This window comes from Rattus norvegicus, chromosome 14 (genome assembly GCF_021556685.1).
Source record: "Rattus norvegicus strain SHRSP/BbbUtx chromosome 14, alternate assembly SHRSP_T2T, whole genome shotgun sequence".
NCBI lineage: Eukaryota > Metazoa > Chordata > Mammalia > Rodentia > Muridae > Rattus > Rattus norvegicus.
In genome coordinates, this window is record NC_141547.1 from 109179859 (window position 1) to 109196599 (window position 16741).

At 43.8% G+C, this 16741-nt stretch overlaps 2 long non-coding RNA genes and 1 pseudogene across 3 annotated transcripts; 2 read left to right on the plus strand and 1 right to left on the minus strand.

Annotated features, from left to right (window-relative positions):
* The first annotated feature begins 4509 nt into the window (after positions 1 to 4509).
* On the plus strand, positions 4510 to 5053 carry LOC100910895 (ubiquitin-conjugating enzyme E2 N-like; annotated as a pseudogene).
* Positions 5054 to 5700: 647 nt separating this feature from the next.
* Positions 5701 to 6719, minus strand: LOC148001506 (uncharacterized). 2 transcript variants are annotated; one of them, XR_015637215.1, is made up of 4 exons: positions 6621 to 6719; positions 6421 to 6515; positions 6141 to 6265; positions 5704 to 6048 (listed from the first exon to the last, which is right to left on the minus strand). It is a non-coding gene; the product is annotated as an uncharacterized LOC148001506 (long non-coding RNA). The 2 variants fall into 2 exon arrangements; XR_015637214.1 differs by lacking the exon at positions 6421 to 6515 and having other exon boundaries at positions 5701 to 6048; positions 6141 to 6368; positions 6543 to 6633.
* Positions 6217 to 10788, plus strand: LOC148001507 (uncharacterized). The gene is made up of 2 exons (XR_015637216.1): positions 6217 to 6831; positions 10125 to 10788. It is a non-coding gene; the product is annotated as an uncharacterized LOC148001507 (long non-coding RNA).
* Positions 10789 to 16741: the final 5953 nt, after the last annotated feature.

Consider the following 16741-nt stretch of genomic DNA (forward strand, 5'->3'; position numbering starts at 1 on the left):
ACTGGAACTCAAGCAGATCAGGTTCCTGGAGGCAGGAGCTGATGCAGAGGCCATGGAGGGTGCTGCTCCCTGGCTTGCTTCCCCATGGCTTGCTCAGCCTGCTTTTGTATAGAATCCAGGACCCCCAGCCCAGGGTTGGCCCCACCCACAACAGGCTGGGTCCTCCTCCATTGATCACTGATTGAGAAAATGCCTTACAGCTGGATCTCATGGAGGCAATTTCTCAAGGGAGGCCCCTTTCTCTGTGATAACTCCAGCTTGTCTGAAGTTGACATAGATAACCAGAGACCATCAGTCTATAAATCCACACCCACTGATTTACTGCTGTGAGCAGACACCATGACCAATGCAAGTCTTATCAAAGACAACATTTGACTGGGGCTGGCTTACAGGTTCAGAGGTTCAGTGGTTCAGTCCATTATCATCAAGGCGGGAGCAGGGCAGCATCCAGGCAAGCCTGGTGCAGGAGGAGCTGAGAGTTTTACGTCTTCATCTGAAGGCTGCTAGCAGAATACTGGCTTCCAGGCAGCTAGAATGAGGGTCTGAAAGGTCATGCCAAAGTGACACACCCACTCCAACAAGGCCACACCTCCCTCAACAAGGCCACACCTCCTCCAACAGGGCCACACCTAGTACTGCCATCCCCTGGGCGGAGCTTATACAAATCATCCCATTCCACTCTCTGGTTCCCATTGACTTGTTCAAACACATGAGTCTGTATGGCCCATACCTAAACATAGCATAATGCAAAGTACATTTAATCCAACTTCCCAAGTCCCCATAATCTATAGCAGTCTCAATAATGTTAAAAATTCAAAGTCTCCTGAGATTCATCGAATCACTGAGCTGTAATCCTCACAGCAAGACATTCCTGGGCAGCTGGGCAGACTCCAAACTCTGCAACTCCATGTCTGGGTGAGGGTTAGGGTGTTCGGGTTCGGTTTAGGATTTAAGTTTAGTGTTTATGGTTGGGGTGGGGAGCATAGGGTTAGGGGTTTTTATCTTATGTTGAAAGTTCACTAGCGGGGCTGGGGATTTAGCTCAGTGGTAGAGCGCTTACCTAGGAAGCGCAAGGCCCTGGGTTCGGTCCCCAGCTCCGAAAAAAAAAAAAAAAAAAAAGAAAGTTCACTAGCAAACTCAGAGCCATGAATTTGCTATTTGGCCCCACAACTGACATGTGTAATCAGCTCATAAATTTGTAATGGCATCAATAGAAGGACTGAGTCTAAACCTTGTACTTTTTACAAATTTTTTTAACAAATTCTATACCAAAGTAAAGATATGATTTTAGCTTAGTTACCAAATGAGATTATGACTGTATAACTAAATCTAGCTAATTCCTCCCTGTTAAATTACAACCATTTCTAAATTCCTCATAAAACAACCTTAGAATAACCACTTTCAGCCCCTCAAAAGTCCAGGGAATTGGGGCGACGACTCCTCCATAACTTCTTCAAGCTGTACATGGGCATTGAGATATCATTGTGGGTAGGGGGTAGGAAGAATGAAGCAAATGCTGTAGCCGATGTGTCCTGACCTGACCCAGCTAAAAGTCCTTGAGACCAGGAATTTAAGTAGGCACATTCTGCAAAATACAACTCTCAAGACAAAAGTTTAGAATCGAGATATCCTGTTTGATTCTCCTGAATCTAATTTTTCTGGCAGTCTCCCTCTCTTAAATCAGATCAGTATGACTCTGGGGTTCCCAGAGCCTAATCACAGTTTGTTTTTGTTTTTTTTTAATTTTTTTAAAGATTCATTTATTATGTACACAGAGTTCCACCTGCATGTATACGTGCAGGCCAGAAGAGGGCACCAGATCTCATTATCGGTGGTTGTGAGCCGCCATGTGGTTGCTGGGAATTGAACTCATGACCTCTGGGAGAGCAGACAGTGCTCTTAACCTCTGAGCCATCTCTCCAGTCCCTAATCACACTTTTTAAAAACACAAAGACAAAATCTTTCTTCCAAAATACTGTGTTCCTTATAACCACAAAAGCTTGTATCTTGCACTCTCTCCCAGAGTAATAATATAACCATAAAACTCAAAGTCACACCCATTATGAAGATAATATTTCCTTCTACACCTCCTTTTATTTTCCATTTCTTTTTCCCCATGAGGACAGTGATGTGTTAAGATAGAATATCACATGCAGCCAGGGTTGTCTTGAATTGGAGATCCTCAGACCTCTACCTCTTGAAGGGTGAGATTATAGGTGTGGATATCATGCCCAGGTTTTCCAAGCAGAAATTCATGGATGCGGAACCCTGTGCTACAAATTATCTGTCTAATCTTGGGGAAATTGCTGAGGTGATGACAACATTGAGGAGTAGACTCAGAGAGAGCAGCCTCCACTGGTGTTGGCTCCTGGACGCCCGTTCCTCTAGGGTATGGAGTAAACCTAGGCATCAGTTCTAACACAGTCTGTTTCACTTGACACAATTAGAGGCATCAAAATGACCAGGAGGGACTAGAGCTTAAAGCACAGGAAAGGCCGTCTCAAGCCAGACTCCATCACTCCAGGAGATGCTCTATCAGAGTCAATGATTCTTGGCCAGAGAGGACCACCCCATCGCGTTATGAGATGTAAGAGAGGGTTCCAAGGTGCCTCCCTCCAGCTTCTGACAGTATTTATTTTATTTAAAAACTAGTGTTTATTTAAACACAGACACAGATTGGACAGGGTAGAGATGAGTATCTTTAAGATTCACATGGCAGTCTTTCTAGACCGTCCTCCATGTCCACCTCCTTGCCATTCAACAGAGCATCAGATCGTGGGATCTGCTGCTGACACTTTGAAGCATTTCCAGAAAGATCCCTGTTATGTGACTATTAGTTTTCAAAATGTTTAATTCCAAGCTTCTTTAGAATTTGAAAGGTTCATAGGAAGAACACACAATTGTGGGAGCCGTATTGGATTTGGGCCTGGTTGCTTTGTCACTGTGTGGCCTTAGTCTTAGATTGTAGGATCAAAAGCCTCTCCCTGTAATTTATGGCACAAGAAGTTTACATTCACAGAATGTTGTCAGCCAGAACAAGAACCTTCTGGGTCTCCAGCAAGGTTTGACCCCTGCTGAGCCCTGCCCTTGCATGTGGAAGCCTTTTGTCCCCAACTGGGAACAGTCTGGCCAGGTACTTCTCACCTGAGTCAGAATTAGGCTGGCCTTCCTGGTTATTTCCCTAATTCATTCAGGCCACATAGTCGGTCCTTTGTTACTGAAGTCTCAGCCAGGGTTCCCCACTGTGCTTGACAGATACCTGCTAAGTGGTGTTCTTTGGATATATAGTTTGGTCAATAAAGAAACCAGAGGCTCTCTTCCTCTTCTGGCTTGACACGAATAACCTGTGTGTGTGTGCTTCTTTCATCCCACAGGCTTTCGCCCGATTCTCGGTACCGTGTCGGTGCTGGCGCCGACACACAATGACCAGAGTGCCCCTGGCTACGTTAGTGATGGACAGGGAAAGAAAAGTCCTGCGGGTTTTCCTTACAGCTTTCCCTCCTGTGTCTGTGATTGGCCTCTGAGGTCTTGCACCGCTTCTCCTTGGTAACGTTGTCTGACAAACAGGCAATGAATTCTGGTCTTTGATGTTCATGCAGAGATCACGATTTCCTAGTAATTCTATGTGTTTTCTTAGAATCCACAGTACACTGAATAATGTAAAACATCTAAGCTGACTTACGTGTAAGGAGGATGTGTCTGGGTTCTGTGCTGTTACTACACTACACAATTCTACAAGCATCGAGTGCAATTTAACTCAACCACGTTGTTGTGGCTGCTCAGCGTCACTCACTGAGCATCTAACTCTCAACTAATTGATGGTTAACAGAGTTTGCTTTTGAAAACTGTTGCCAAGTGCAACGCATGTTCCTTCCATCCAGTCATCTTGATCTACTATAAATTTGTTCGTGATCAGAAAACTTAATTTAAGTACATTCACTAAAATATGGATACAGTGATCCTGGGAAATTATGTTAAGAATAAAAATGTACTGGAGAGATGGCTCAGCGCTTAAGAGCACTGACTGCTCTTCCAGAGGCCCTGAGTTCAATTCCCAGCAACCACATGGAGGCTCACAACCATCTGTGATGGGATCTTGGTGTTCTCTTCTGGTGTGCAGGCTGAACACTGTATATAATAAATAAATAAATCTTTTAAAAAACAATAAAAATGCAAAACCCTTGCCAAAAAAGGGAGAATTCTTGTCTCTTCCCTAAGAAGGTAGGTGAGATTTATTTGAGATGACAAAAGGCTCTATGTCTGTTTGAAGAAGATGGTTTGTCACCCTGATGCTCTGCACCTAAACTACAGATCAGAAGGTTCCCTTTGGTGTGGGAGCACAGTCCTGTAAAATCCACGTAGTTGAGCAAGTTTGCACATCCTGACCTCCAGCTAGAGTCCTGATCACATTGGGAATAGGCTGCTGAAATGTGCTTCAAAGACTCACTCACCCAGAAACAATTTTTCTTTGAAAATTAAAGACTGACTTGTGCGTGAGGCAAGCAGAGCAGAGGCCGAACTCGGGATCTGACAAGATGGCCGGGCTGCCCCACAGGATCATCAAGGAAACCCAGCGTTTGCTGGCAGAACTAATTACTAGCTTGAAAGCAGAACCAGATGAGAGCAGTGCCTGTTATTTTCATGTGGTCATTGCTGGTCCCCAGGACTCTCCCTTTGATGCAGGGACTTTTAAACTCGAACTATCCCTTCCAGAAGAATACCCAATGGCAGCACCTAAAGTACGTTTCATGACCAAAATTTATCATCCTAATGTAGACAAGTTGGGAAAAATATGTTTAGATATTTTGAAAGATAAGTGGTCCCCAGCACTGCAGATCCGGACAGTTCTGCTATCAATCCAGACTTTGTTAAGAGCTCCTAATCCAGATGATCCATTAGCAAACGATGTAGCTGAGCAGTGGAAGAGCAATGAAGCCCAAGCCATAGAAACAGCGAGAGCATGGACAAGGCTCTATGCCATGAACAACATTTAAGTCGATCAGATCATCAAGTGTACACCACTTCTCCTGTTCCACCAAGACTTCTTACTTTTTTTGTTTGCATTTAATAGACACAGTCTTAGAAACATTACGGAATAAAAGCCCAGGCATCTTCATCTTTGGCGATTACATGCACATTAGCAGACCTGTCTTGTCCTGATTGGCTGTTGTAAAGCATGAGCAGAGCCTGGAAGCATCACCCTGGTTGCTGAGAAGCAGGACTCTCTGCTTTGACTCCTTTCCCCCTTATGGTCTAAATGCAAGGCGCTGTGAATGAAGGTAGCTGTCAGGTTAGCTGCCAGGGGCATGGGTATTTTTATTTTATTTTTTAGGGGGAAAGTAGTTTTAATTAAATTTTATGGCCTCCTTTCCCCTCCACTCTCTTAAGGAATCTAATTGCAGTGGTTAAATGGACGTAACCAGCTGTTTAGAATATGCTCTGTAGCCAAGTCCAACCTTAGACGCTGTAGATGGACAAGCTTGATTGTCTGATCCAAAATGGGAACATTAAATAAACATCACAGCCCTCACTAATAACATTGTGACTTTGCTCTCAAGTGTAGATTCTCTGCCCCCTCTCCCAGCCCCCAAAGGACAAAGAAAAAGCTTGTGACCATTTTGTATGGAGTGTCTGGAAACTTCTGTAAATCTTATGTTTTAGTAAAATATTTTTTGTTATTCTAAAATTAAAGACTGTGAAAACTTTTTTAAATTTAATTTTATTTTAAATCTTTTCTTTTTAAAATTTATTTACATATAGTGTAATGTAATTATTAAAGTTAATTATTTATAAAACTATCATAATTGTTTTCTAATAAAATAAGCATCACACACGAACATTTGTGTAAGGGAAATTTACTGTACACAGCCCCGCACCTTTCTCAGAATTTCTTTCGTCGTCTCATTACATGAAATCTGTTCAGTAGAAGCCACCAGGGGGCGCCTGAGCGCTGTCCTCCACCTGTGTCCTGTGTAAGGAACGCTGGCCGCAGGTGAGACTGGAAAACAGACGTCTCCAGGAGTGCGCGTTCAACAGGAGAAAGAGAAACTTCAACAAAGAGGGAACGAGACAGTGGGGATGAGCCATTCACTTCTGTGAACAAGAGACTGCGACTCTCACACCTTCTACCCCGGCAGTACCTTCACATCCCCAGTCGGTGACTCCCCTGGACCTGTGCAGAGCGACGCCATGACAGGCACCGACGCACAGGCTGCCGGTCTATGTCCTGCTGTGGAAATCTCCTTCAGTCACGAGGAGGAGTTTTCTGTAAAATCACGTCCTCAGGAGGAACAGAAATGACCAGGACCCACGACTCCATCCCGGTCTCCACTGCAGCCGCCAGGGCCCTTCCTCCTCCCTGCCCGCGCCTGTGCGACATCAGAAGAATAAGAGGAAAGGGTTGGCCCGGCGAGCACCTACCACAAGTCCAGCTCGGCGGTGTGGGGCTCTAATTCCCCTGAATCCTGATTAAATGTCAGCTCCGCATTCTAAAGGACAGGGACGAAGGAAGAGACCTGTGGGCATTTGAGCAAACTGTTTACTTTAGAAAGTGTTTCTGGTCCTGACGCCATCCCTGCCCCGAACACCGTGGGCAGGCGGTCCCCGCCGCGCCCCTCCACCTGCACAGCGGCTGAGGACACTCGGCCCGCGAGGTCCGCGTGAAAATGGCTGCCGTTGGCCCATGAGGAGCGGCCCTGTCAGGTGCGGCCTTCTTGGAGGAAGTTCGTCACTGTGGCTTCGAGAGTTCAGGAGCTCAAGCCGGGCCTAGTTGCTCCGTTTCTCTTCTTGACGCCTGTCAATCGTGATGATAATGGACTAAACCTGTGAACTGTAAGCCAACCCTAACTAAGTATCTTCCTTTATAAGAGTTGCTATGTCCACGGTGTCTCTTCACGACAGGAGAAACCCCAACTAAGACACCACCCATTTGATTTGGGGGACCTTCTTGGTTAGGTTTTCTGGGATCCAAACTGAGGGCGTGGGAAAGTTCTGAGGCAGGCGGGCCTCTTACCTGTTCCTTTATTTTATTTTTTGAGACAGAGCATCACTATGTAGCTCAGGCTGGCCTCAAGCTTGCAATCCCCCTGCCTCAGCTTCTTGATTGCTGTTCTTATAGCTATGCAGCATCGCACCTGGACAGACTCACAGACTTCACTCTGGAAACCTCAAGGTTTCTGAACAATCGGCAAATGGGTTGAGGTTGGTTAAATAGTCCAGTCCTTGTTTGTATGTTTTTCCAATATTTAATCGGCTCAGTGTCTCGGCTCAGAGATGCTCGGAGGTAGGAAATTGTGAGGTGAGAAATGGCCAGTGCAGCACATTGACAGCCGTGAGGACCGACGGCTCGATAGATCGAGTGGTAATCAGCTGACTGCCAGTCCCACCATCAGGCAGCCCTCGCACTGGAGCTGTGCAGGAGTCAACAACCCCAGAATTCCTGGCCACTTCCAGGATGTCCTCGTGCTCAGAGCCCCATTAAGTAATTAATATTTACTATGAGGACCTTGGGCCACCAAGAGGAGTAATTATGCTCTTTACTCTGATTCCTAAGGCAGGCGCTTACATAATACACTTAATTAACATTAAAAACCATTAACACTTACTGAACTCTGTGTGCCGGGACTTGTGTTCCATGCTTTATAGGAATTATCTCATTGTAGAAATATTCCCATATAAAACAGCTTTAACCAAAAATATTTTGGTACTTAAGCTTTAGTTGGCTGAAAATTGTACATATATGGATGTTGGACCCTCCTGGGCCATGTCAGTGGCTGCCCCTGCTGAGCCTGGCCGGTGCCTTGGTAGCCTTTTGTTCCTAACACAGGAACATCCTGGCCTTTCTGTTTGGCCATGGTGGATTAACCCAGTCAGTAAGATCTTTTCAAGTCAGTGCTGGGTTAAGGTTTCTGTTTTCCTGCTGAGAATGTAAACTTGTTTCTCCATTGTGCTCTCACTGGTGGGCTTGGGGTATAACTTCTGTGAACCTCAGTAAAAGTTTTGGCATTTTCATAACACAAATGATCGGAGTATGTGTTTTCTCTTAAACCTTGCAGGCCTACGCCTGGTTCGTGGTACCATGGCAGCCCAGGTGTCATCATGTGGGAAACACATTTACTAAGGAGGCTTTGATTAAATGGTGGCTTCCATGTTCTCCTTTGGACTGGGTGTGTGCATAAACACATTAGTCCTGGCAAGTGCATTCAGTATGTATTTTTGTACTGTGCTCTGTCCTTCAGTAGCACATGGGAAATGCCTGTCGAGACTCCAGTGGAATAGCAAACCTTATGTGTGCTGTTTTTCTGTACATGGATGTTGATGATTAACTTTAGCCTATACATTAAACACAACAACAGGTTAACAGCCATTTTAACTGAATCCTACAGTAAAAGTGATGCAAATCGGCTGTTTTACCCTTAAAATATTATGTGCACTGTTCTTCCTGTGATGATGTGGGATGGCAACGCCACTCCATAGTAAGATAAAGGTAGCGAGAGAACACAGCACTGTGGTAGCAATGGGCTTCTACGGAAGTTATCTGAACACAGAGCTGCAGTGACAGTAGATTTGGGACAGAGACAGCGATGGAGCAACACATGGGTGGGTGACATACACAGACTGGATACAGACAAAGGGATGGTTTGCATCTTAGGTGTGAGACCGAGAAAGACAGCGCAAAACTGTGCTGAGGGCTTCTCTGTTCCTAAGCTACTCCTGGCACAGAACTCATACAGCTTTGCAGGGGACACCTGCACTGCTCAGGTTGCCTTCCACCTCCACCTTGGTCCCACTTCTCTGAGCTTCTGCAGCCCTCACTTCCTGTCCACTGGGTGAGTCGAGCTCTGCTACTCATCTCTCATGTTCACAGCCCCTTCTTCTCAGGCTCTTCTGCTCACTCCTCCGATGCTGGTTTGTCACTCCTCCATTCGTCTCCTGAGAGCTTCACTTTTCTCATATGAACCACAGGGATTATACCACTCTCACATATTGTGCATTACTCTAAATAACATGCAAAGAGATTGCCACACTAATGTTATTATCTGAGTGCACTTTGTATAAGATCCAATGCTATAAAATATGGTTTTCATATCACATTTATTTTTAAAGTTTTTGACAAAAATTATTAATTTTGTTGTGTGTACAGTGATGGTGAATGTGGGGGCACATACATATTATGGCACATGTGTGAAGATCAGGGTAACTTTGTGGAATTGGTTCTGTTTACCTTTGCATGAGCTCTGGGACTTGCATTCAGGTTTATAAGGTAAGAGCTTTTCTATCCTCTCTGAGCCATGTTGCCAGGCCTCACATAGCTTTCTGGAAGTGTATTTTTAGGGATAAACATGGAACTATCTGCACAGCCTAAGCCTTGACCAGGGACCCATCTGCTGCTTCTGCATTGTCAGCCTTAGCCCCTAAGCCAGCCTTCTCCAAAGACCTAGACACTCAGATTGTTTTCTCAATGATTGAGCCGCATGTCTCCCAACAAGGAACTAACAGGACAGTCAAATTATGTGTTCCCTGAATTACGTTTCTGAGTCTGAAGCATTAGAAAAGTATTTTGCTTTCCAAAACATATTCTGTACTTTACAAGCATTAGTTACTGTTGCTTGTAAAACAGCAGAGCCAGCCTGATACATAAGTACGTGAGGTCAAACACAAGTCAAATTGCTTTTTTACTTTCAAATCCCCAATCGTTATTTAGCTGTCATGTTCTTACCCTTTCTGTAGACGTTGGCACTGTTTACAATGAATTCCAACCATTAATTTATAAGAGCTACCCCTACTTGAAAGCAGCCCCCTTCCCTCCCATCCTTTTTCTTCCCTCTCTTGTCTCCTTTTCTTTTCTGCTCTTTCTGTTTTATTTTTGAGACAAGGTCTCCATGTGTAGCTCAGGTTGGCCTCAAACTCTCCACTCTTCTGCCTTAATGTCCAAGCTCTAGACATGTAGGCACGTCATACCACATGCGTGTATGGCAACCTTTTCATTCAGATTCTCTTTTCTGCAGTAGTGGTGGCTTTTCCTTTATATAAAAGCTAAACCTAACTTTCTTTCCCTCTCCAATTATTTTTAAATTTTTAATTTAATTAATTACTTAATTTTTATGATTTCCTTCTATTCCCAGGACCTCTCCTAAGAAAGACAGAACAAATCGTGGCGCTCCTGGGCTCAGAACGAATTACAGAGAGAAATCCCGAGAGTTTGCTGTGGCGTTCAAGGCCCTTGGAGCCATCTGGAAGGGGCTTTTCTGCTTCCTGTTGATGTTTTCCACCCACACGGGGCTGCCTCCCCTGTCTGCCCAGTGCCCACAAGGAGCCCTCAGGCCCTGACATTCCTCACTGGCTCATTGCTTCTTTCTCCATCTGGACTCTCTCTCCTCTCAGCACCACGTCCTGTCCCATCCTCTCCCATCCTCTCCCATCCTTTCTTTTTTTGTTTTTGTTTTTTTTTTTTCTTTTTCTTTTTTTCGGAGCTGGGGACTGAACCCAGGGCCTTGCGTTTGCTAGGCAAGCGCTCTACCACTGAGCTAAATCCCCAACCCCTTAGTCCAGCTTTTGATAAGGGATCATCAAGTTTAGTGAGAACCAATCATCGTTTACCTGAGTCTCAAGCACACCTGGGGTTTTGACAATGGGAGAGTGGCCATCTAGACAGTGAACATAGCTACATCAGGATCATGGCATTTAGGCTGCCCTAAGAGCTGTGTTACAAAAGAACACATAAGGCAAATGGCCCTGAAGGAAACCCCCTGGTGCATTGTTTACTTTGAATAAAAATAACAAAGCCCTTTCTTGCTTGTGAATTACTGTGTCAGGCACTTAACCATCCTCTCTGTGCACACAGCAGACTGCAGCTTTGTTAATTATTTTTAATAGATTCCCACCAACTTCTTGGAATCCTTTTCTGTTTCAAAAAACAAAAACTAAAAAATAGATGGTAGCTGACAGGAATCGTGGTCATATTCTCAATGATTGTGCTAGAAGCATTTTATAGTAAGTGGATTTTGAATGTGGAAGACTGTGTGAACTCTGTGGCTAAGTTGGGGTGAGATGACTTAATGGAGGGTGCTATGCACTCACATTTGAATCAACTCAAGGTCTGTCTCATAAAAATGTCCAAACCATGCCTGGGTTGCTAGTGTTTGAGTTGGACCTTCCCATTTTTCTTCTTGTGTTAGACTTGAATGATAAGAAACCTCATGCAGTTTGGAAAGGCAGGCTTGTCAGAGGCCATCGTCCTGGATGTTGTGGCTCAGATGTGTTCACAAGTCGCTCCACATTGCTGGCTGCATGCGCACAGAAGCCATAAAGCTTTCCTAGGGGCTCTCATTTTGTGCACTCGGCAGAAATCTGGTACCCCCTACTGTTAGCCCACTTGGTCTTTCAGGCAGCCATCCTGACCACTGTGCTCTCTGCTCCTGGCAACCATGCTCCCTTCTCATCTAAAAGTCACAGAGCTTCTAATTTTATCTTAGAAGTTTAAAACTCAGAATGTGCAGAATGACTACTCTTCTCCTCATCAAATCCAGACAGGTCATACGCATCTGCTTCTATACCCAAATTCACCCTACATCACACACACACACTCACACATTCACACACTCATACGCACTCACACAAAGACACACAAACTCATATATATATATATATATATATATATATATATATATGAGTCAGTCAGCTCTAGGATCTGTCTGTCTCCCTCATACTCCACGATACTGAGGTTACAGACACATTGGCACCACGCCTAATTTGCAGGTGGGTTCTGGGCATTTGAACTCAGGTCCTCATGCTTGCACAAAAGTCATTTCACCACTGAGCCATCTCTTCTGTCCCTCTAATTTGTTGACCTGAGACAAAAGCCTGGCAGCTTAAAACAAAGACTTTTTTTCTTTTTTTTTTTTTTCGGAGCTGGGGACCGAACCCAGGGCCTTGCGCTTGCTAGGCAAGCGCTCTACCACTGAGCTAAATCCCCAACCCCAAAACAAAGATTTTTTTTATAATGCATTTTTCCACCAGCAGGCTGTCAAGATTTTTCCAACGTTTTGATTCTTTAATTGGTAGAGAAAATAAAGCTGACCAAGTCTCCTAAATGGTAATATAATAATAATAATAATAATAATAATAATAATAATAATAATATAAGGGTGCTGCTTACTGCCTTGTTCACTGTGGTCTGCTTAGCCTGCTTTTCTATAGCACAAGGGACCCCCCAGCCCATCCATGGCCCCATCCACAATGCCCTCCCACATCAATGGCTGATGAAGAAAATGCCTTACAGGCTTGCCTGCAACCCAGTCTTATGGAACATTTTTAAATTGTGGTTCTCTCCTCTGAGATGACTCCAGTTTGTGTCAAATTGACATAAAACTAACCAGAACATGAATGTTGACTGAAAAAATTCTGAAGAATAAACTGATAATGGAAATCTGATTTCCTTTTTTTTTTTTTTAAGATTTTTTTTTTCTGAGTACACTGTCACTGTGTTCACACACACCAGAAGAGGGCATCAGATCCCATTACAGATGGTTGTGAGCCACCATGTGGTTGCTGGGAATTGAACTCAGGACCTCTGGAGGAGCAGTCAGTGCTCCTAACCACTGAGCCATCTCCCCAGCCCGAAAATCTGATTTCTTAACTTCCAATCTTAAGTACTAAATTTTTCATTTCTAATTCAGTATTCTTGGACCTTAGCCTAGGAGTCTTTCAAGAAGGGATTTATAATATCTTTCAGCAGTTTAGTGTTACACTGAGCCACATAAAATTAATGTTTTTGAGAGTTAAAGGCAGCTTAATATGCATAATGTATGGTTTCTCCTATCACCAAAGTACAGGTGGCTTGGTCTACATTGAACAGTTGTCGTACATGCAAGTCTCTGTGTAAGACTTAAGATGGTGTTGTAATATTATAAAGACAGAATCAAGCGTAAGGAGTGATGAGGTGATGAGGGTGAGTGACAAGCTGCTCGGGTCTCCTGTCTGAGAGTGGAGCTGCTTCCTCACAGATCCGAGTACAGAGGTGAGGCCAGTGTCAGTCTGTCCCTTCTTTGGCCTCCCCAAATAGAGAGAAAGATTGGTTAAGTAATTTTTCAAAAGTGTGTTTTCAGTTTATATTCTTGTAGAATATAGGTTATATAAAAATTTAGAAATAATGCATACATGCATACATACATACATACATACATACATGTATACATGCATGCATACACACACACATACATACAGACAGACATGAATGACAGGAAAAGTCACACTTAAAAAGACATTAGGAACTAACCTGGTGCGGCTTGTTACCACTCCATAGGTGCTGAAAGCACACAGTAAGCTCCTTGGTTTAGATGAAGATGTTTTAAAATAACACAAGTCACAATAGGATGATAAAGGAAGAACAAAGATTTAAAAAAAAACAGAGCACTTTTTTCTCCTCTCTCAGTGCCCCTTCCTCTCTCCTACTCACCCCCTTTCCCCATGGCAACTTCCCTGGCCTTGGTGCTTGGGGCCAGTGACCTTGCCCACCAGAAAGCATCTTCCCAATAAACCCGTCTTTAATATAAAAAAAGAAATATTTGAAGAAGCAATTGCTGATAAATTTTAAAAATTGATTGATACCAGCAACATAACTTAAAAATTCATAAAATATTAAAAAGATAAATAGATCTGGAAATTAAAAATATAAAGCCTTATAAATCATAAATCCAACCAGCTACATCTATACCCAAAACAACAAGCCTGTCAAAAACCTATACGCATAGTTGTACCATACTTGAATTTCTGAGAAGAAATTATTTTGAAGGCAACCAGAGAAATAATAGCAACATTAATGCAGAAAGTGAAGATAAAAATTATAGTCATTGTCCACCAGAACGTGTAGTAACTTGAAGGTATCTTTAACATGACCTATGGGAAGAAACTACTAACCCATAATTGTACACACAAAGTAAAGTAAAGAGAGTACAGCCTTGTGCAGGGAAACAAATGTTGAGTTCACATCATCTGTGTACTCAGTTCTATCAGTGGATCAATTTCATGATAAAACGTTTTTCAGGCAGGAAAGACTATGACACCAGAGAGAAACCGGGATCTATACTGTGCAGAAAACATAAGAATCAAATAAATGAAAGTTTAAATAATTTCTATTTTAACATTCTCTAAAAGAAAATTTGCAGTGGTAAAAATAGTATCAATAGTCCATGTGTTTACAGAACACACAGAAGTAAAATATGTGCTAATGCTAATAACAGCACCACAAAGTTAGGGAGGAAAGTTGAGAATTTATTATGCTATGGTCTTCATAGTGCATGTAAATTGAATGTAGACTCTGATTCATTAAAAGCGTACACTGTAAACACCGGGGTAACTACAGGTATTAAACATAATTGTGAGGCTCTTTCATATGAACACAATCTGCCCTCCAGGTCAAGGAAGACCTGGGATTTTAGAACCATGAGGTCCTTTACTGCAGGGACAGCACTGGGGTCTCCTGGGAAGTCAGAGTAGAGCTGACCCGGGATGTAGGTCTGGCCTTGTTGGAGGACGTGCATCACTGTACAGCTGGGCTGTGACGTTTTACGCTTAAGCTCCGCCCAGGGCGGAAGACGTCACTTCCTGGATGCCTTCTCCTGCACCGTGCCTGCCTGCAGCTGCCATGCTTCCTGCTAAGATGATGATGGACTGAACATTCAGCTCCGATGAAATGTTCACCTTTTCACAGCAATGAAACCCTAACTAAGGCAGTGGTTCTTGGTGGCTTGAAGTCTAATGTAGGGAAATTCATTAAATGCTAACAAAATGCTTTTCAAAGAGAATAACAAGGAATGAGTAATAATTCAACCGTAATGATGAAGTGAATAATAAAAATGTCCAATTTATAACAGAAATGCCACAGATTTTAATATTAAACACATAAAAATACATTAATCATGAATTGTTTAGACACACCAATTAAAAGACAGCAAGTATTCAGCTGGTTAAAAAGCAACATTAAACTTTGTACTGTCTACAAGGATGTTTATGGTGCATACCTTAACCAATAGAATTCTGACGTCGCTATACTAATGTTGAACCAAGTAGAACTCAGAAGATAAAATTATGAAGAATGATGTTGCTTGGGAGGAAAAGGATAATTACTAAGAATATATAGCAATCCAAAAAGTATGTGCATGGAATGTGAGAGTTTATAAGGAGGTGGAATAAAGCCTCAAAAAGAGTCCAGGTGGTGGTGGCTCACGCCTTTAATCCCAGCACTTGGGAGGCAGAGGCAAGAGGATCTCTGTGAATTCCAGCCAAGCCTGGTGTACAGAGAGTTCCAGGACAGCCAGGACTACACAGAGAAACTCTGTCTCAACAAACAACAAACAAACAAAGCTTAAAACAAAAAGCAGAAGAAAATGTGCAAACCCACAAATGTAAATTCAGGACTCCATTTTTGAGCTGTGCAGGGTGGTTTTCATGGCTGTAATCCCAGCATTCAGGAGTCAGAGGCAAGAGGATTAGATGTTTGACCCCAAGCTACCCTCATTCCCAACTGTACAGCCCCAGGCTTATGTGCAGCTGAGCCTTCGGGTTCCAGCCAAGACTAGAAAATGGACACTTTGGGGTCTAAACCTAGATTGTCAGATGCTGCCAGGTGTCTGCTGAGACATTTATCCAATTGGGTTTGTCTCAGACCTTTGCATGGACAGCTACGCCCAGGCTGGCAGGAGGAATGGTTTAAACAGCACAGGGCTGGTTGTCATCTTGACTATGGGATAAAGAAGGAGGGGTCATAGCTTCACTGACTTAAGGGCAGTCACGTGGCTGGCATCCGTCTCTGTTATGGCTCCGGGAAAAAAACAAAAGCAACACTTGGTGGCCCTGACAGTCAAACCTTGTAACGTAATAGTAACCCACTTGGTATTAATTTCGAAGACGTTACATTGTTTTCTCTTGTTAGAACTTAGTTTTTGTCTTCCAAAAATTATGGTTATGCGCTGTCTTTACTCTTTAAAAGGTGTTTATTTTCACCCACAGGGACAGTTTAGAGCAGATAACTAAAAACAGACAAAGGTTGTTTAACTCAGATGCGCTTGGTAGGTAGCAGCCCTCAAACCTGTCAGAGAACCTGCTGAACATGGCATTTAAGATGCTTAAACTCACCATGACAGAGACCCCCAAACCCTAGCAGTGACCCCTTCAAGGCCTCCAAGATGTGGAAACAATGACAAAGGACTCCACGTGGACTGGGGTGCACTGACCACTGGGCGTTACTGCCCCAATGCGGTCCCCGAGCCAGGACCCTGCCCAAACCGTGGACAAAAGGGGCACAGGGCAGACCTTGTGCTGCTCAAGACAGAGTCAGGTCGGTCTCCCGAGTTTCTCCCCCAGGAAGGTCAGGGTTGCCAGGCCTGGCGGCCAAGGCCGACCCTGAGGTGGGACCTTGGTCCCCAGTGAAGCCATCGACACCACATGATCCCAGTCGGGTGAGCATCCGGATAACCGCTCAGTCTCTGCCATTATTGATCCGTAGGCCTGTGAGTTATCCTCCCGCCTACTCAGGTAAAATCTGCTCCCAGGTCTGAAGGGTTTGAAGAGTGGACGAGTTCCTTTACCTCAAGAAACTCTCTTTTTCCCTAAGGGATCCCGGTTATCGACCTCCCGCGTCTCACGATGAACAAGCGGATAGGAGGAAAGGGTAAAGTTTAAAGTTGATGCAAGGTCGAGTGTTAGAGGACGGAATAAAAAGTGTGGAAAAGACTGAAAAACC